This window comes from Pinus tabuliformis, chromosome 8, assembly GCF_031772625.1.
Source record: "Pinus tabuliformis cultivar Carrire ecotype Pingquan chromosome 8, CPIR1, whole genome shotgun sequence".
NCBI classification, from domain to species: domain Eukaryota; kingdom Viridiplantae; phylum Streptophyta; class Pinopsida; order Pinales; family Pinaceae; genus Pinus; species Pinus tabuliformis.
The window spans coordinates 1,007,111,958-1,007,133,558 of NC_142294.1; the positions used below are offsets into that span (position 1 = coordinate 1,007,111,958).

A 21,601-nucleotide genomic window follows, 5' to 3' on the forward strand; every position below is an offset into this window, starting at 1 on the left:
ACCACAAGTTCCCCAAACTTGCGAGCTGGTTTCCATCGTCATGGAAACCCGAAGTTCCCAGCGTTGGGGCTTTTTTGAAAACCCTGAGTTTCCATTGTGCCTTAAAATATGGAAACCCACAGTTCCATCAAGGGTGGGACATGGAAACACTAACTTTCTATAGACTTGGGTGCTGCTAGTTTGGGCACCTAGGCATGACATGGAAACCCCAAATTTAGGGCGTTGGGGCGCGACATGGAAACTACAAATTTTGGGCACGACATGGAAACCCCAAATTTTTGGCACCAGGGCACAACATGGAAACCCCAACTTTTCCCATGCTTGGGAAACTTTTCTGTCACAACATGGAAACCCCAATTTTCTCGAGCTTCGGCACCTTTTCCATCATGACGTGGAAACCCCAAATTTCCTTTCCCAAGAAAAGAATTTCTGAGATGTGAGAAATAAAAAATTGTCGTTTGGAGGAAGAGGCAAAGACATAAGAGAGGGAGAGTTTTCTAGATTAATGTGTGACAAGAGAGAAGCTCTGAATCAAGGTGACCAAGGGCTGAATCTTAGTGGATCATGGTACCCAGGCCATTCTACCACTTACAATACCGCATCACGTATATAAGTCATATATAAAGGATTCTTCTCAATGACCGTTTGGAATTGAACTTCAAAGTTGACCCAACTGAGATGCTTCATGGTCGCAGTTTGAAAATGACACAGGCCCCTGGGGGTGACAAAGCGACACCCCTAATACAGGTCGAGATACAGTCGAAGAGTGACTTGCACTGCTTCTAGCATGGATTCTGACTTAGAGGCATTCACTCATAATTCGACACATGGTAGATTTGTGCCACTGGTTTTTCAACCAAGCACAATGACGAGTTGTGTGAATAAACGGCTCCTCTTGCACAAAGTTGAATTACTATTGCGGTGCGGTTCATCAGTAGGGTAAAACTAACCTGTCTCACGATGGTCTAAACCTAGCTCACGTTCCCTATTGGTGGGTGAACAATCCAACACTTGGCATATTCTACTTCACAATGATAGGAAGATCTGACATCAAAGGATAAAAAAGAAACGTCGTTATGACCGCTTGGCTGCCACAAGCCAGTTATCCTTGTGGTAACTTTTCTGACACCTCTAGCTTCAAATTACAAAAATCTTAAGGAATGATAGGGCATGCTTTCATGGTTTGTATTTGTACTGAAAATCAAAGTCAAATGAGATTTTACCCTTTTGTTCCACATGTGATTTCTGTTCTCGTTGAGATCATCTTAGGAAACCTGTATTAATTTTTTAATAGATGTGTTGCCCCAACAAAACTCCCCACCTAATAAAGTGCTCTACCCCAATCGACCTAATGAAACATGCCTTAAGGCCAAAAATGGGGGTAGTGCCATGCCTCCACCTCACGACATAAGTAAAATAACATTAAAAGTAGTGGTATTTCATTTGTGGTGAAAACATCTCCCACTTATTCTACACCTCTCAAGTCATTTCACAAAGTCGTACTAGAGTCAAGCTCAACAAGGTCTTCTTTCTCCATTGATTTTGACAAGCCTATTCCCCTATTTGCGATTTTTCTAGATAGTAGATAGGGACAATGGGAATCTCGTTAATCCATTCATGTGCATCACTATTTAGAGGATGAGGCATTTTGCTACCTTAAGAGAGTCATACCTACTCCCGTTGTTTACCCGCGCTTGGTTGAATTTATTCACTTTGAAATTCAGAGCACTGGGCAGAAATCACATTGCGTTAGCATTTGCAGGGGCCATCACAATGCATTGTTTTAATTAAACAGTCAGATTCCCCTTGTTTGTACCAGTTATGAGTCGACTATTCACCGCCTTGGGAAAAGCCCCTAGTAGGGAGCATTCTATGCATGTAGCCCAATCAGCATTCGACTTCCCACCCTCGCCATGAGAGTAGCACAGGTAGACTGCCAACAACCCATGAGTTGAGGGCGTAGACCGCTAGGCCCAACCCTTAGAGCCAATCCTTTTCCCAAAGTTATAGATCTATTTTTCCGACTTACCTTACCTACATTGTTCTATTGACCAGAGGTTGTTCACCTTGGGGACCTAATGCGGTTATGACTACGACCGGGAATAAACAGTACTCAGTCATCCAAATTTTAAAGGGTCACCGAGGGCACACCAGACACCAAAAGATGCACAGTTCTCTTCAAGCTACTGGACCCTATCTCCTAGTGAACTGGCTCCAGGGTGGGCAAGATGTTAAAAGAAAATATAACTCTTCGCAGGGCCCCCGACGATGTCTCAGGATTTGTTAATGTTGACGCCCACCTCCATGTCCCAACTTAGGAATATTAACCTAATTCCCCTTTGATGCTCATGCAGAGTGCACTCTTGATACAAGGCTTCCCCATCTCTTAGGATTGATGAACCCATGTCCAAGTGTTGTTCATATGGTACCTTTCCCCACTTTAGTCTTCAAAGTTCTCATTTGAAAATTTGCTACTACCACCTAGAACTACACCAGGGGCCAATCCACCAAAGCTCACGACTGAGGTTTCTTAACGACCCAAGCATCCTCCTACTCATCAAAGATGGGAAATTGCTTCAACGGTTGAGCATAGGTTGCACGCTTCAGCACCATCCATTTTCAGGGCTAGTTGATTCAGCAGGTGAGTTGTTACACACTCCTTAGCAGATTTCAACTTCCATGACCACCCTCCTACTGTCTTAATCAACCAATACCCTTTGTGGTATCTAGTTTAGCACACAATTCAGGACCGTAACTCGAATTTTGGTTCATCCCCCATCGCCAATTCTGCTTACCAAAAATTGCCCATTTGGAGCTCTCGATTCCATGACACGACCCAATGGAGCAGCCGCACCCTATTACCTATTTAAATTTTGAGAATAGGTCGACGACATTACACCCTTAATGCCTCTAATCATTTCCTTTACTCGTTAAAACTCACGCGTGAGCTCTAGCTTTCCTGAGGGAAACTTAAGAGGAAACCAACTACTAGATGGTTCGATTAGTCTTTCGTCGCTATACCCAAGTCAAATGAATGATTTTCATGTCAGTGTCACTACGAGCCTCCACAAGAGTTTCCTCTAGCTTTTCCTTGCTCAAGCACAGTTCACCATATTTCGAGTCCCAACAGGTGTGCTCGCACTTGAATCCTTCACATAAGCTCGAGGTTGGTCGACAATGAACCCCCTAGAGAGGGGATTTCACCCATCAGCTTCCTTGCACCTCACATATTTTCAAACCCACCAACTCGCACACATGTTAGACTCCTTGGTCTATGTTTCAATATGGATTGAATGGAAAGCTCGCCAACCAACACCACATGAGCATAGGTGCACACAGCCCACCACAAGGGTGCACTCTTCAGTCCTCGACCACCATAATGACAAACCAACAGGTAGTAATCCACTTGCGCTTGTGATGATGCAAAAGCTCGTGTTGGTTTGCACCTCAATTCGAGCAGCGGACCCACATGAGCTATCCTACATCTGACTGAGACGCATCGACAACCTCCATCTACTTCCCTCCTGGAAATTTCAAGCACTCTTTAACTCTATTTTCAAAGTCCTTTTCATCCTTCCATCGCGGTAATTCTTCGCTATCGGTCTCTCGCCTGTATTAGCTTTGGATGGAATTTACCACCCAATTAGGGTTGCATTCCCAAACAACCCAACTCGCCAAAAACACCTCATGATGCGGCAGGGTCCCAGCTAGACGGGGCTATCACCCTCTCAGGCACCCCATTCCAAGGGACTTGGCCCAAGTCCACCACTGAGGACGCTTCTAAAAAGTACAATTCATGTGACACTACCTCCTGATTTTCATGTTGGGCTCTTCTCGGTTCGCTTGTTGCTACTAGGGGAATCCTTGTAAGTTTATTTTCCTCCACTTAATTATATACTTAAACTCAGCAGGTGTTCTTGCCTGAGATGAGGTTGCAAGTTGGAGCTAAATCTGCTCTACCAGATGGGAGGACAAGAGAGAGAAAATCAAGTTCGAGAAATGCCACACAAATCTTGCATCAGCTAAAACCGACTGCCCATCTAAGGGGAAAAGATCACCACTCAATGATGCATGCCATGAAACATCGTTTGAGCCATTTAAGCCAAATTCACCACATTGGGCACAGACGACTAGCTCCGCTACTCCCTAACATATTGCAAGGAGTGTATTTGAATGGGATGTGACACCCAAATAGACATGCCCTTGACCTAGGCCTTGGGCACAAATTGCATTAAAAAAATCAATTATTCATGGGATTCTGCAATTCACACTAAGTATCACATTTCACTATGTTCTTCATTGTAACAAGAGCTGAGATATCCATTGCCGAGAGTCATTTTCACATATTACTGACAAATCTTCCACAACACTAAATAGTGGCACCCCCCGGACAATTGTAAGTCTAAGGGACAAAAGGAGGAAAGGAAGAAAAACACATGAAAGAAAGAGAAACAAAGGTGTCTACACCCTCACAAGAGGAGGTTCAAATAGAGAACAATCTTCCCGAGCCCCACACCCTCGCAAAAAAGGGGGAAATGTATGGAACAACAATCAAGAAGGACTAGGGTGGCTACCCCAAGAGCTCCAACTACTTTTAATCCTTCCCAAACACCAGTCCACAACAATTTCCCCTTTTCTTTGTAAAGCTAGGGACCGAAAGGAAGAAGGGAAGAAAACAAGGTGAAAGAAATAGATATCAAATGTGGCTACAGACTCACAAGGGGAGGCTCAAATAAAGAAGAAGCCTTCCAAGTCCTGTGCCTTAGCAAAAATGGGGGAATTGAATGGGACAACGATTGAGAAGAACTATGGTGTCCACCTCGAGAGCTCGCACTACATTTTGTCCTTCCTGAGTACCATTCCACAACAATCCCACCTTTTCTCCATACAGCTAGGGGCAAAAAGGAAGATGGGAAGAAAACAACATGAAAGAAAGAGATAAAAAACATGGCTACCAACTCACAAGGGGAGGCTCAAAGAGAGAACCTACTTCCCCAACCCCGTGCCTTCACAAGAAGGGGGGAACTGTAGGGGACAACGATCAAGAACGACTAGTGTGGCCACCCCAGGAGCTCACACTATGTTTCATCCTTCTTAAACACCAATCCAAAACAATCCCACCTTTTCTCCATAAAGCTAGGGGCCAAAAGGAAGAATAGAATAAAACAACATGAAAGAAAGAGATATAAAATGTGGCTACTAGCTCACAAGGGGAGGCTCAAATAGAGAACAAGCTTCCCCAACCTTGTGCCTTCACAAAAAGAGGGGAACTGGAGGGGACGACAAATGAGAAGGACTAGGGTTGCCACCCCAGAACTCGCACTGCTTTTTGTCCTTCTCGAACACTAATCCACACTAATCCCACATTTTCTCCATAAAGCCAGGGTCCAAAAGGAAGAAGGGAAGAAAAAAACATGAAAGAAAGAGATATCAAATGTGGCTATTGGCTAACAAGGGGAGGCTCAAATAGAGAACAATATTCCCAAACCCTGTGCCTTTGCAAAAAGGGGGGAACTGCAGGGGACGATGATCGAGAAGGACTAGGGTCACCACCCTAGGAACTCTCACTACTTTTCGTCCTTCTCGAACACCAATCCACAATAATCACACCTTTTCTCCATAAATATAGGGGCAAAAGGAAGAAGGAAAGAAAACAACATCAAAGAAACAAAAATACTAACGAAAGACAGAGGCTCAATAGGACACCAAGGACATGTTGCCTAACAAAAAAGAAAGAAAACAAGGCACCAAATCAAAGCATCCCACCTATTCACACCCTCCCACATACATTATGGCACGACACCCTTTCTAGCTTACAACATAAGAAACAAAAATCAAATAACTAAGCAGATAAATTACAACCTAAACTTGACCACTAGAAAAGACGAGGGCCATGATGAGACCAGTACAGACTACAATTCAGGTGACATTGTCACTCGATTTTCTTGCTTGGTTCTTCCTGGTTTTCTTGCCGCTACTTGGGGAATCCTTGTAAGTTTATTTTCCTCTACTTAATTATATGCTTAAACTCAGTGGGTGTTCTCGCCTGAGCTGAGGTCACAATTTGGAGCTAAATCCGCCCTACCCAATGGGAGGACAAGGGAGAGCAAAGCAAGTTCGAGTGATTCACCACAAACCATGAATTAGCTAACATTGACTACCCATCTAAGGGGACATGATCATCGCTTGTCGATGCATGCCATGAAACATTACTTGAGGCATTTCATCCAACTGCACCACATTAGGCATGGATGACCAGCTTCGCTACTCCCTAACATATTGTAGGGAGTGTGTTTGAATGGAATGTGACACCCAGATAGACGTACCCTTGACCTAGGCCTCTAACACAAATTACATTCAAAATATAAATGATTCAAGATATTCTGCATTTCACACTAAGTATCACATTTCGCTACCTTCTTCATCATAACAAGAGATGAGATATCCGTTTCTAAGAGTCATTTTCATGTATTACCGACAAATCCGCCACAACACTGAATAGGGGCACCCCCCACGAAAAATATATGTCTAAGGGCCAAAAGGAGGAAAGGAAGAAAAATACATGAAAGAAATAGAAAAAAGGTGCCTACACCCTCACAAGAGGAGGATCAAATATAAAACAATCTTCCTGAGCCCCACACCCTCGTAAAAAAGGGGGGAAATGCATGGAACAACAATAAAGAAGGACTAGGGTGGCTACCCTAGGAGCTCTCACTGCTTTTAATCCTTCCTGAACACCAGTCCACAACAATTCCCCCATTTTTTTCGTAAAGCTAGGGATTGAAAGGAAGAAGGGAAGAAAACAAAGTGAAATAAATAGACATCAAATGTGGCTACCGGCTCACAGGGGGAGACTCAAGCAAAGAAAACGCCTTCCAATCCTCATGCCTTTTCAAAAAGGGGGAATTCAAGGGAATGACAATCTAGAAGGACTAGGGTGGCCACCCTAAGAGCTCGCACTATTTTTTGTCCTTCCTGAATACAAATCCACAACAATCCCACCTTTTCTCCATAAATATAGGGGCCAAAAGGAAGATGAGAAGAAAACAACATGAAAGAAAGAGATATCAAAGGTAGCTACCGGCTCACAAGGGGAGGCTCAAATAGAGAACTAGCTTCCCCAACCCTGTGCCTTCATAATAAGGGGGGAACTATAGGGCACGGCAATTGATAAGGACTAGGGTGACCACCTTGGGAGCTCTCACTATGTTTCGTCCTTCCTGAACACCAATCCACAACAATCCCACCTTTTATCCATAAATATAGGGGTCGAAAGGAAGAATGGAAGAAAACAACATGAAAGAAAGATATATCAAACGTGGATATCATCTCATAAGGGGAGGCTCAAATAGAGAACAGGCTTCCCCAACTCCGTGCCTTCGCAAAAAAGGGGGGAACTGTAGGGGAGGACAATAAAGAAGGACTAGGGTGGCCACCCCAAAACTCACACTACGTCTCTTACTTCCCGAACACCAATCCACAACAATCCCACCTTTTCTCTATAAAGCCAGGGTCCAAAAAGGAAGAAGGGAAGAAAAAACATCAAAGAGAGAGATATCAAACATGGCTACTAGCTAACAATGGGAGGCTCAAACATAGAACAAGCTTCCCAAACCCCGTGCCTTCTCAAAAAGGGGGGAAATGCAAGGGATGGCTATCGAGAAGGACTAGGGAGGCCACCCCAAGAACTCTCACTACTTTTCGTCCTTCCCGAACACCAATCCACAACAATCCCACCTATTCTCTGTAAATCTAGGGGCAAAAGGAAGAAGGGAAGAAAACAACAACAAAGAAAAAAGAATCCCAAGAAAATAGAGAGGCTCAACAACACACCGAGGATATGTTGCCTAACCAAAAAGAAAGAAAACAAGGCACCCAATCAAATCATCCCACCTCCTCACACCCGCCCACATACATTACGACACCACACCCTTTCTAGCTTACAACATAACAAACAACAATCAAACAACCAAGAAAATAAATCACAACCTAAAGTTGACCACAAGAAAAGATGAGGGACATGATGAGGCTAGTGTCTGGAGCACATTCCTGAGAGGTAAAAAACCCCCAACCTAGTACAAGGCTTCAAATGACAAATACACTAATAGAAAACCCACCCAACTATTAAACCCGTCCATGTACAAAACACCCAACAACCTTTCCAATGAGAAAGTCAATGGGGGTCAAGAATCAAACTGCAAAGAGGAATTGTCACGGGCTGACACTCAATGCTGGAGAAAGCCATAGGCCACAAATACATTGATGGTGCAATGCCACTAAAGAGAGGGATGTCTACAAAGTTCACACAACGAAACCAATAAATGAACAAGTCACACAAAAAACCCACAATCCAAAGGCAGAAACAAAGACACAACCCACTAATTCTTTCGTTAGAATGGGAGTGGCTCAAAACAGGATGAGGAATTCTGTCAATGGCAAAGGCACAAGATAAGAATGTCACCTCATGCCCATTGGTGGGGAAAATTGTGATCTCAATGGAGCTCAGACAAAGGAAGGGGTTTTTTATTACATGGACACCCAACCCTTCTGCGAGGTCATATCGATGAACGGTGGGGAGGACTAGGGTGGCCAGCCTAACGGGTTGAACCGCTTTTCATCCATCCCATATTGACCCCACCCCAAAATTTTCCCCTCACGGAAGGTTTGAGGTACCAGGCGCATGAGCAACCACTCCCTTAACCCAACCACTCGCAAAAATTCTCACCTAAGAAACACATAAACCATCATCGCCTTTTCGAGAGAATCAAATATGGAGGCCCACACCCTTGGCCCATGCCTTCCAATGAACAAAATAAAAAGCACCACCGCTACAAATGAATCTAAATTTATCCATCATATTGCCTAAGCATCTTAACTGTAGCTACCATGCCTCGCCAAACAGATCATCGGAGAGGGCTCCTAAGAAACAAGCTTCCGAATGCCCTATAGAAACACAATGGGGGAAAGAAAAGAAAACAATGGGTGGGACAAGAACAAGCATGGTTGCAAGTACACATAGAAAAACAAGCGTGACCTCAAGACAGGCAACCAACAATGTTCCTGCCAACACTAAACCCACTCCCCAAGAGACACACCACACGGGCCCACATTGCAATCAAAACCCACCCAACCCGAACCAAAAAAGAAAACCCCTAATATCAATTATCCTACCATAGGTTCACCTACGGAACCTTGTTATGACTTCTCCTTCTTCTAAATGATAAGGTTCAATGAACTTCTCATGACATCAACGACGGTGAACCACCATCGTTGACGCAATATGAACACTTCACCAAATCATTCAATTGTTGACGCAATCTAAACGATTTCCTGATCCTCTCGAACCAGGAAAAAAAAATCATTAGCTTCATTAGTGTAGCACCCGTGCGGCCCAGGACATATAAGGGCATCACAGACCTGTTATTTCCTCAAAGTTCCATAGCCTAAATGGCCATAGTCCCTCTAAGAAGCTGGCCATGAAGGGGAACCTCCGCATATCTAGTTAGCAGGCTGAGATCTAGTTCGTTATTAGAATTAACCCGAAAAATATCTCCACCAACTAAGAATAGCCATGCACCATCACCCATATAATCAAGAAAGAGCTCTCAATATATCAATCCTCACTATGTATAAACCTAGTAAGTTTCCCCGTGTTGACTCAAGTTAAGCCACAGGCTCCACTACTAGTGGTTCCCTTTCATCAATTCCTTTAAGTTTCAACATTGTAACCATACTCCCCCTAGAACCCAAACACTTTCATTTCTTAGAAGGTGCTGGCAGAGTCCTTAGAGAAACATCCACCAATCCCTGGTAGGCATCGTTTATGGTTGAGACTAGGATAGTATCTGATCATCTTTGAGCCCCCAACTTTTGTTCTTGATTAATGAAAAAATCCTTGCCAAATGATTTTGCAGTTGTCTGTCTTTCATAAATCCAAGAATTTCACCTCTGACAATGAAATACGAATGCCCCCGACAGTTCCTATTAATCATTATTCCTGTCCCGAAGGCCAACACAATAGGACCAGACTCCGATCAAGTTATTCCATGCTAATGTATTCAGAGCATAAGCTTGCTTTGAGCACTCTAATCTTTTCAAAGAAACAGTGTTGGAGCCACGACCTAGCCAATTAAGGCCAGGAGCACACCGCTGAAAAAGGGACAGAAGGGCAGGTGGACACTGAGTAGGTGGACCGGCCTTTACGACCCAAGATCCAACTACAAGCTTTTTATCTGCAAAAACTTAAATATAATCTATTGGAGTTGGAATTACCGTGGCTACTGGCACCAAAATTTCCCTCCAATGGATCCTCATTAAGGGATTTGGATTGTACTCATTCTAATTACCAGACTTGATAAGCCCATTATTTTCATTTATTAGCACTACCTCCCCATGTTAGGATTGGGTAATTTCTGTGCCTGCTGCCTTCCTTGGATGTGGTAGCCACTTCTCAGGCTCCCTCTCTAGAATCGAACCCCAATTCTTCGTCACCTGTCACCACCATGGTAGCCCTCTATCCTACCATCGAAAGTTGATATGGAAGAAATTTGAATGAAGCATCGCTAGCACAAGTGTTATGCAATCCGTCGAGTTATCATGATTCACCAGAGAAGCAAGCAAGCCCATGCTGACCTTTTATCTAAAAGATGCATCCCTTATAAAGAGTCAGGACTTGGTGCACGTATTAGCTCTAGAATTACTATGGTTATCCGAGTAGTATGGTACCATAAAAAAAACTATAACTGATTTAATGAGCCATATATAGTTTCACAGTCTGAATTAGTTCATACTTAGACATGCATGGCTTAATCTTTGAGACAAGCATATGAATACTGGAAGGATCAACCAGGTAGTACTCTCCCACATCAATGGGCATTCTAGGTGCTTTCTTACCAAGAGTTAGCCTAAACACCCATCAACTCAAAGAGATGTCAAAATATCATGTAAAACTTTTTTACCTTGCACCTCTCGCATCCCAAGAAGGAAACACACACACAACATGCCAAGGACATGGCGAAAAAATGGGTAGAATTGCCAAGTCACAATGCACCAAGGCCACTTCAAAGACTACAACCACACCCCAACCAACAAGAAAACTAGCGATTACTCACCCACTCCCTTATAAATTCCTCCAAAATTTTCCACGACTCGCACCGAGGCCACCTAGGATTCCACCCAGACTACAACAACGGTGGACCTTGATCTCCCGATTGCTTGCGGCAACCTCGATGCAAAGGAAATAAATGGAGGATGAACAACCATGCAACCTCTATATTATAAATGAGCCCCAACCCTCTACGCCCCACACCGAGGCCATCTAGGGGTCCACCCAGACAGCAACAATGGTGGACCTTGATCTCCCGCTCGCTTGCAGCAACCTCGATGTGAAGGAAAAAGAGGACCATTGGCCACAAATCCTATCTTAGAGAGGCCATACAAACCTCATCGCCCCAAACTGATGCCACCTGGGAGTCCATCCGGATAGCAGTAACAGTGGACCTCGATCGGATGATTGCCTATGGTAGCCTTGATGCAAAGGCAAAGGAAGGAAATAATACAAGACAAACCAAGCCCACAACCTCCCCTAGAAATTCCTCCCATCCCTCGCCTCCCCACACAAAGGCCACCTAGGAGTCCACCCATCAATGTAGCAAGCTTCCTCCTCACTAGACCATGATCGCATACACAATTGAAACAACAAATACCCATAAATGTTGTGACTTAACATTTCCAGCTGCAAAAGTCTACCATGCACGCAAGATGCAAGGAAAAAGCCAACCAATAGATCAAACATATGGGCCACCACATCCATGAAAACCTCAAACCCAATGTAACCATAGATGATGTGCACTTTGAAAGGAATTCCAACCCTTAACTTTACAATAAGGACAACAGCTCCTCACATCACCCAACGGAAAAAGAAACAAGGAGCGGGGGGGTAGGTGGTTTACAACCAAAACCTTTCCATGTTCCTCTTAAATGTATGCATCTCAACTGACAATGCCAACACAGAAAGAGTACAAGCACAAGAAACCATAACCATAAACAACCAAACAATGAAGAGGCTAGCCATCATGGGGAGCCACACCACAACGACCCATACAACTCCAAGAACTTAGAGCAGAAGGGGAATTGTTCACATATGCCTCCCAGGACAAGCTTGGTCAACATTACTTCTCATGTGCTAACGAGTGGGTATGGAGAGAAGATGAAAATTGGCCACCCTACAAATGACCCAAGGCCATCATTCCCACAAACCCAAAAAACCAACTCAATTACCAACACACCTTTCACATGAAAAGGAAACCTATCACTTGTATCATTTGGATGGGCACGAGGGACTAGAACGAGCCAGGGAGACACACCACAACAACCCATACAATTCCAGGAACTTAGAGGGTAGAAGGGGAATCGGTCACATATTCTTCATGGGATGAGGATGGCCAACATTACTGCTCATCTGCTACCGAGTGGGGATGGAGAGAAGATGAAAACTGGCCACCCTACAAATGACCCAAGTCCATTATTCAGAAAACCCATAAAAAAAAAACTCAATTACCAACCCACCTTTCACATGAAAACAAAACCTATCACTTGTATCATTTGGATGGGCATGAGGGACCAGGACAAGCCAGGGAGCCAGACAACAACAACCCATACAACTCCAAGAACTGAGAGAGAAGAAGTGGAATTGTTCACATATGCCTCCTGGGAAAAGCATGGCCAACATTACCGCTCATGTGCTACTGAGTGGGGATGGAGAGAAGATGAAAATTGGCCACCCTACAAATGACCCAAGGCCATTCTTCACGCAAACCCAAAAAAAAAACTCATTTACTAGCCCACCTTTCACACGAAAAGTCAATCGTGGGACCAAGACAGGCATGGACAACATTTCCACTCATGTGTTACCAAGTGAGGATGGAGGGTATATGAAAATTGACCACCCTACAAATGACTCGAGGCCATCATTCAGGCATACTGGAACAAACATCTCAATTACCAACCCACTTTTCACATGGAACGAAAACCGTGCTAAACCCACCCAAACAAGTTTACATAGGCACCCTCACATGACCTGACCTAAACAAACAAGTTTTCATGGGTGCCCTCACACGACGTGACCCGACCCGACCAGACCCAACCCGCCTGAACAAGTTTACATGGGCACCCACAACCTATCGAAACGAAGGCACAAGGGAGAGTCGGGAAAACAGGTGGCACAAATGTGCACAAGGCCCACTCCCGGTCACAACTTAGCATTTTTGATACACCCACATGTGCCCGGGTGCGCCCTCACACAGAATGACCCAACTGAACGATTTTACATGACCGCCCTCAAAAAACCCGACCAAATGAGTTTCCATGGGTGCTCTCACACAACATGACTCAACCGACCCGAACGAGTTTACAAGGGTGCCCTCACACAACCTGACCTGACCCAACCCAACCAAATGAGTTTACATGGGCACCGTCACATGACCCAACCTACCCAAACGAGTTTACATGGGCGTCAACACCCGATCGAAATGAAGGCACAAGGGAGATCTGAGCAAACGGGCCACACGAATGTGCACAAGGCCCACCCCCAGTCAAAACTTAGCATTTTTAATACGTGAACTTGTGCCTGGGCCCGCCCTCACATGGAACGACTGGCTGAATGAGTTTACGGGCGGTCATGACTTAGCATTTTTGGCATGGCCACGTGTGCTTGGGCACCCATACACGGCACAACATGACCTAACTGATCCTGGGTGAGCTGACCTGACTCGCCCGAATGCGTTTGCATGGGCACCCACACATGACACGACCCGACCCGCCCAAATGAAATTTGGAGTTTACATGGGTGCACGACTCGAACAAAGGCATGAGGGATTGTCAGGAAAACGAGATGCAAAAACGTGCAGAAGACACACTGGTGGTCACAACTTATCATTTTTGGCATGGACACATGTGCTTGAGAACCCACACACAAAATGACACAAGCCGACCCAACTCACCTGAATGCATTTGTATAGGAACCCACACACAACATGACCCAGCCCACCCAAATGAAATTTGGGGTTTCCATGGGTGCACGACCCAAACGAAATTTGGGGTTTCCATGGGTGCACAACCCAAATGAAGGCACGAGGGAGTGTTGAGAAAACGGGCCACACGAAACTGAAGAAGAAACACGGCTGGTCACAACTTAACATTTTTGGGATGGCCATGTGTGCTTGGGCACCCACACATGGCACGACATGACCTGATCGGCCCTAGGAGATCTACCTGATCTACTTGATCCACAGTCATCCACACATGACACAACCTGATCCACCCAAATGAAATTTTGGGTTTCCATGGGTGCATGACTCGAACGAAGGCATGAGGAAGCATCGGGCAAACGGTTTGCATGAACACGCAGAAGACACATGAGCAGTCACAACGTAAATTTTATGGCACGATCACATGTGCCTGATCACCCACACACAGCATGCCATGACCCGACTCGCCATGGGCAAGCCGACTTGACTCACCCAAACATGTTTGCATAGGCACCAACACACGACACAGCCTAACCCGCCCGAATGAAATTTGGGGTTTCCATGGGTGCACGACTGGAATGAAATTTTGGGTTTCCATTGGTGCACAACCCGAATGAAGTTATGAGGGAGCATCGGGCAAACGGGCCGCACGAACGTGAAGAACACAAATGAGCAGTCATGACTTAGCATTTTTGGCATAGCCACATGTGCTTGGGCACCCACACATGGCATGGTACAAACTGACCTGACCCACCCAAAAGTGTTTTCACGGGCACCCACACATGACACGACCCGACCTGCACGAACGAAATTTTGGATTTCCATGGGTTCACGACTTGATCAAAGGCACAAGGTAGCGTCAGGAAAGCGGGCCACACGAATGTGTAGAAGGCACATGGGCGGTCACAACTTAGCATTTTCAGCATGGCCACTTGTGCTCGGGCACCCACACATGGTATGACATGGCACGACACAACTTGCCCGAATGAAATTTGGGGTTTGCATGGGCAGACGACCCAAACCAAGGCATGAGGGTAGGAATATCTTTGACTCTAATACATAAATATACCTAGTGTAACATGCCCTTAAGGTCTTCAACATTTTCTTTTGACTCTTCGACTCACCTATAACACTTTAACATGTGTTAGGCCTATTTCAATGAGCAAGAAACTCATTGATAAATATAATCTATATATATATATATATATAAAATAAATACAAATATCAAAAGCACATTTATGAAGACCGAACCTAGTTCCACTTCCTTCAACACCCCCTCTTAACTAGGGACATATTCATAAATCATTACAAGGTGTTTGGCTATTTTTCAATCTTGAATAATTCACATAAGAGAAACCAGATTGGAAATCCATCTATTATAGCATCATAGTAGCCAACATTGTTCATAGCAAAGCCTTGATTAACAACTTTATCTCTCATAAGGTCAGAGCACAATGTTGGTGAGACCAATGGCTTATAAGCACCTTGTTCATTGTCTCTCAAGGTACATACCCACCTAGGTGTTCCTTGAGTATGACCTTCTAGGACAATTTTTGTCTTGGGTTCCCAGCCCTCAAAGAATATTGGTGCTCTTGCCTACTCTTGTCTTGGATTCCCTACACATCCTCAAAGAGCATCAGATGCCATATGATTACCCAATCCTCACATTCTTTCTTGACAAGTGAAGACAAGAATGTTGTGTCTATCTCTTCCCCTTGATTGAGGAATACATACCCAAGTTTCCTATGACAAGGAACTTGCCCAACCTCCTTTGTAGTTTGGAACTTGTTAGAACTCCCTCTTAGCTAGGGACTTGTCCATTCATCAACAGCTTCTTCTTCATGGGTCCTTCAGCTGCCTGATCTCCTCTTTCCTTCGATGTCATGAAGTCTTTGTTTGAACTTCTTCTTGGCAGGGTACCAGCCATCGATCAGTTTCCCTCCTGGTTTGTCATTTCATTTCTCCCTTCATGGAAAGTGGCCTTATTGATATATATCAGGTCCTTTTGTCATCTATCTAATCCTTTGTCATCTTGTCTATGCTTCATAATACTTATCACATGGATGCTTAGTTGCACTTTATTTTTCCCATACTTTGATTTAGGAGCCCTTCATGACTTCATCATGATATTGCTTCAACATCAAAAGGTGATTTTGTTGGATGGATTCTTCATCATGACATCTTTGTAGAGTTGAATCAATTATTTGCACCTTACTATCTCCAAGGCCTTCATAGGTGTCAATGGTCATTTGATATTTTTCTTCCTTTGTCAAAGTTTCCATGCCTTCTTTCGAGGGATGTTTAGGAATCTTGTTAGGTAGTGATTCTTGGTGACCACAATGTTCTTCAAATGCTTGATCTCTTTCCTCATTTGCTTCTTCTTGGATTTATTAGTCAATCACCCTATACTCCCTATGAGATCACTTCTTCATGTTGACCTTTATTTCATTGTAGTACATGCCTCCAAGCATATCGTTGGTGAAAGAGATCCTTTTATTCTTGATCATGATCCTAGAACCTTTCCCATGATCCAATATATATGATGACATGACTTAAAATTTGATGCATACATACCTAATCTTCATTATGCTTTTATCATCTCAGCTTTATTTGATAGTTATCCTTGATGGGTGTAGCCTTTCTTTCTTCATCTTCTCTCGCCTGTGTATCATCCTTTATTGAATCCCATAAGTGGGACTCCCAATGAGACATCTGCCCTTATGTACAAACCTTCTTTTGAAGATTCTATCATAGGATCTTGAAGACCCTTATCTTGCAAATGTTTCTTCCTTTGATGATGTAGGCCTTCTAAGAATTTTAATCATGATCAATCATTTTTTCATTATGGACGAGGCCCTATAATAGGCATTCTCTTTCTATATGAATATATTGAGCTATATCTACACCATGCTACTATATTCTAGTATGCTCCTATCCTACTCAAAACTTTGAAAGAAGACTTTAAGAAAAGAGGTTGACTTAGTCATAGTAGAGATCTGGAGGATCTTCCATTTTTTCCTTCTTGTCTTCCTCTTCGACTTATTTGGCTACATGAGCTTATTCCTTTTTTATCTTGTCATTGTTGTCCTTCTTAAGTTTAGGACAATTCCTTTTGTAGCATCCATATTCTTGGCATCCAAATCATTGGACTTTGGACATGTAGGGGTCCCAACCAATTTGTTACTTTCCTTGCAAAAAAACATTGAGGTATACTCAAAAGGGAACATATACTTACTTAATAGAGTTTTAGATGTAGTGAACTTGATTTCTTCTTGAAGACTTGATGGATTGCCTTCCTTAGATCTTGATGTTCTTCAAGTTGCTTTCTTCAAATGGACTTGCTTGATGATGAGATTTGCTTGATGACTTGACTTGTAGGGCCTTTCCTTTTTGAAGATGGTGTAGCTTGATGTAGGTACCTATTTGATTTGTTCTTCTCTTAGGTGCCTTTATACAAGGTTTTTATCCTTGCTTTGTAGTCTTACATGATGAATGATAGATGGTAGACCTTCTTGTCCTTGACGTGATTGAGACTTCTTGGCTTGATGCTTCAACCTTGTAGATGTTCTTGAGATTCCCTTTCCTTGATGTGTCACCTTAGCTTCGATACCGTGTTGAAGAATCTGGGGCAATGGGGTATAGTAGGATTCTTCTAGACTTGATAGCAATTTGTGAAGCTATTTTAAAATTTATCTTGTTAGCTTAATCTTCTTCTCTTCCTATTAATGCATTTGTGTTTACTTCATCAAACTAGTGCCAAAAACATAAGAACAAGAACAAAAGATGTTGGCTCTCTGCTAGGGACAAACCTCTCTCTCTTAGAGAGGAAATCCCTTTCGTAAATTTCTCTTGTTGAAGCTTCTTATTGATTAATGCCAAACCCTAGACCCTTGACAAGAATATCCTCCAAGCACAAGTAAAGTCCTTCCTCCTCTTTTCACTTTGCTTCTCCGGCACCTTTTTCCCCAACACTTCATCCTTCTTTCAAATTTTGATAGTCCTTGGTAAACTAGCTCTAAAAGAGACTCCAACCTTTGATCCTTAGTGAGATCTTTTACCAATGAAGAAACCTTCATTCTCTTGACTAACCCAGCCTTTTTCTTAATGTGAGGCTGCAGACACGATGTCTATTTCCTTGGGCTATGACTTCCATCATGGGAGGGACACATAAACACCAAGTTTAGTGCACCTAGGTGATTTCCATCGCGATGAGACATGGAAACCCAAAATTTCCCACACGTGGGAGGCTTTTGACAAGGCGGGACATGGAAAACTTGGGTTCCTCGTAGTTTGGACACCTTTGTCGAGGAGGGCCTGGGATACCCCATGCCACACCCTATCCTAGTGGTAGTCTTTCAACCACAGATAAGCATGTGTGGCACCGCCATACTTTTTCCTTTTACCAATACTTAAGTACACCGTCTGTGCCTACTTCAACACTCGGTCAATTTTCCTATAACTGTTCTTAACAATGCAGTGAAAATAACTTATCATTAATTTGTGTTCTTCAATTATTCTTTCATCTCGTCATGTCATGTGGTTGTGCTACATTGCCCCCGCACCTAAGTATGCCACCTGTCCACCCAACTTTCCATTCCGCAACGCCCAGACTTTGCATGTCGGTGCAGGCCATAGTGAGGGTGCATGGCCAACACGCAATGTGTCTTGCCTGCCTGGTCAGTAACCCGACCCACTCTACCTGTCCGCACTACCAAGTCTGACCCATCCACTATAATTTTCCCATCAGTGCGACCTTTTACTCGTGGCCTTCTCTTCCTTTACTTTTTGCCCAACTCCTTCCTTCGCACTTGTTTTGTAATGTGGAAGTCTAAGTTCAATGTCCCTTGGTCGAATTCCATCCTCCTTACTTAAACACATCCTTTCACCAAAGGGTTTTGTCTCTCAAGGATAGCAAGGGTTAGCTCCATCATCATGCATGCTCGACCAACCTACCACATAACCTTGACACACCACATTCCAATGAACCGGCGCATCCCTTCATGTGCATCGTCGCACCCATGGGTCATCTCAACCACTTAGCTGATTACACCCATCATCGCACGTGGCACACTTGCCTGTGCCTAACTCCTCCGCACATGGTAACCTCTTTTATTTGGTCACCCAAAATGGGTTGCTCATGAGCCTTCTACTGGTGACTCGCCCATCATGCATGTATCAAGGGGCGGGTGCCCTCCCCAACATGGCTTGCCTACTATGAGTGTTCCCATCATCATTGCACATAAGAAAATGTCATGCCAAGTCTTCGCATATAACCGAACACTCACCCAAGTCGCATTTAAGAAAATGCAGGTGCCCATCACACATCAAGGCACCCCTGTACTACAGGTTCAATTTTCCGACTCTCTCTGGCGCTCCCGAGTCGAATACCTGAAACCCCAAGCCCCCCTATGTGGTAGAGCTTTCCACATCAATGGGACATGTAAACTCTATATTTCATGCACTTGGGCAGATGTCATCATGCGGGGGCAAGAAAACCTTACTTTCCCCGTACTTGGATGGCTTCCATCGCAACAAGGCATGGAAACCCCAAGTTTTGAAGACAGATCAAGTAAGCGATTTCCACCGCGCCACAAAATGGAAACCCTGAGTTCGCAAGACTTGGGTGGTTCTTCATCATGCCACAACATGGAAACAATGAGTTCCATAAACTTGGGCAATTTTGGTCATGTTGCGACATGGAAACCCAAGTTCCCCACACCAGGGCTATTAGGCCTAAATCTACCTCAGGTTGAGAAAGGCATGTCTAGGATAACATCAAACCACGCTTAACCTGGTAGCTAGCCTTACCAGGTCGGGAGAGGGCTCTCTCCTTGTCAATCTCCAAAAAATATGGAAAATAATGCTAGATATGACTGATGTAAATACTAATTTTAGGCTAGGTATATGCTCAGAGGAGTTTGATTGATTTTAATGGTTTTTTGTTGGATCAGATGAGGAAGGCAGTTTTGGGTTCGAGAAATCAACTCATATTTGCATAGGTTTCTGTGAGGTGAGGTAGGAAAGTGTTTTAGAACTTTGAATTTGGTTTAATGGCGAGTCTAAAGACCGGTGAGGAGTTGGAGAGGGCATGCAAGTGTCATGAGTCGTCTTCAAACAACAGAAAACATTTAAAACTAAATAAACCCCAAGGCAGAGCTGTTATGCCCCTATACCAATAGCTGTCATATATCATGATTGACTTGATGAGCTATGTAATATGTTCATACCTTTCCTTGTTGCGAAGGTTTTCCATATTTTCAAAAAATCAAAAAATTAAAAAATGTAAATGTTGGACACAGATTGTCATTGATGTCAATATGGCAATATTCAAGAGGAGGCGACAGAGCATATCAGAGCCAAGAGGAGCAAATGGAGCCAAGAGGAGCAGACCAAGCCAGAGGAGCCACATTGGAGCAAAGAGGAGCTATAGGAGGAGCCACATATATATGCCATATATATGCCAAAGAAGAGGAGCTATCGGAACAAGAGGAGCAAGAGGAGCCATCGGAGGAGCCAATGCAGCAAATAGAGCCATATATGCCACAGATAACACTATCGGCGGCCAGAAATCATATAAGCATGCACATAACAGCCTATCGGGAGCCATCGGGAGCATAACTCATATAGATATGTTATCGGGCTTGTAAAACCCATGTATGAATGCTTTAACATTATCGGCGGTTAAAAATCATATATATATATGCATTCACAACTATCGGCGGGCACATATTATAAACACACTATCGGCGGAGAAGTTTATATATAAAGGCACACACACATATATATATATATATATATATATATATATATATATCGGCGACATCGCTAATCGGCGGTTCAGCTATGTGCCACCACTGAAACCTCCGATTGCGATAACAATGCGGACCCGATGTAGAATTATGTTATGGTTAAATGCTATATCACATCCGCCCATCGCAACAACACACAAAGGCATGACACTCTCCCGATCGCCGATTGCGATAAGGATGCGGACCCGACGAGAATATAGACTGTGGCTTAATATCATATTGGATCCGTACTGATCGCAATTCATAAGGGATGGCGCTATGATCTGCCGATTGCGATAGAGGCATGGACCCAATGGACTTATTAAAAACAGTCTATAATATATCGCATCCAGAATGTCGGAACTGTTCAAGGTGCAAGCTCCGAAATCTGGAGCCGAAACTATTATCAAGTGAAGTGTAAAATCATATCGGGTCCGCAGAACTCTTGTATCGCATCGGAGCAGTGGAGGTAGCGATCGCCGAAATCATTCGGAGCCGAAATTATATTTGGAGCAGCCTAAATGAGATCGGGTCCGCAACCCATCAAGACTCGCCAATAAGGAATCCGCCGATATGATGGATCCGAATTCAGTTTAGGAAGAAATGTAAGGAGGCATCGGGTCCGCATTACATTGGAGGAATGGGTCTAATGTTTACAGCGAACGCCGATGTTCATTAGACCCGAAACAATATTAAAGGGAGTCTAAAGCCATATCGGGTCCGCACCTCATCGGAGGTCTGGGCTTAAGAGTTATTGCGACCGCCGAAATCCGGACCCGCCGATAA

General features: G+C 43.9%; 2 non-coding genes and 2 pseudogenes across 2 annotated transcripts; all 4 read right to left on the reverse strand.

Moving 5' to 3' along the window:
* Positions 1–526: 526 nt before the first annotated feature.
* On the reverse strand, positions 527–3,935 carry LOC149238776 (25S ribosomal RNA). The gene has a single exon (XR_016246907.1). It is a non-coding gene; the product is annotated as a 25S ribosomal RNA (ribosomal RNA).
* A 246-nt stretch (positions 3,936–4,181) lies between these two features.
* Positions 4,182–4,335, reverse strand: LOC149238777 (5.8S ribosomal RNA). The gene has a single exon (XR_016246898.1). It is a non-coding gene; the product is annotated as a 5.8S ribosomal RNA (ribosomal RNA).
* Positions 4,336–6,306: 1,971 nt separating this feature from the next.
* LOC149238778 (5.8S ribosomal RNA) lies at positions 6,307–6,460 on the reverse strand (annotated as a pseudogene).
* Positions 6,461–9,159: 2,699 nt separating this feature from the next.
* On the reverse strand, positions 9,160–10,852 carry LOC149238779 (18S ribosomal RNA; annotated as a pseudogene).
* Between the last annotated feature and the right edge of the window lie 10,749 nt (positions 10,853–21,601).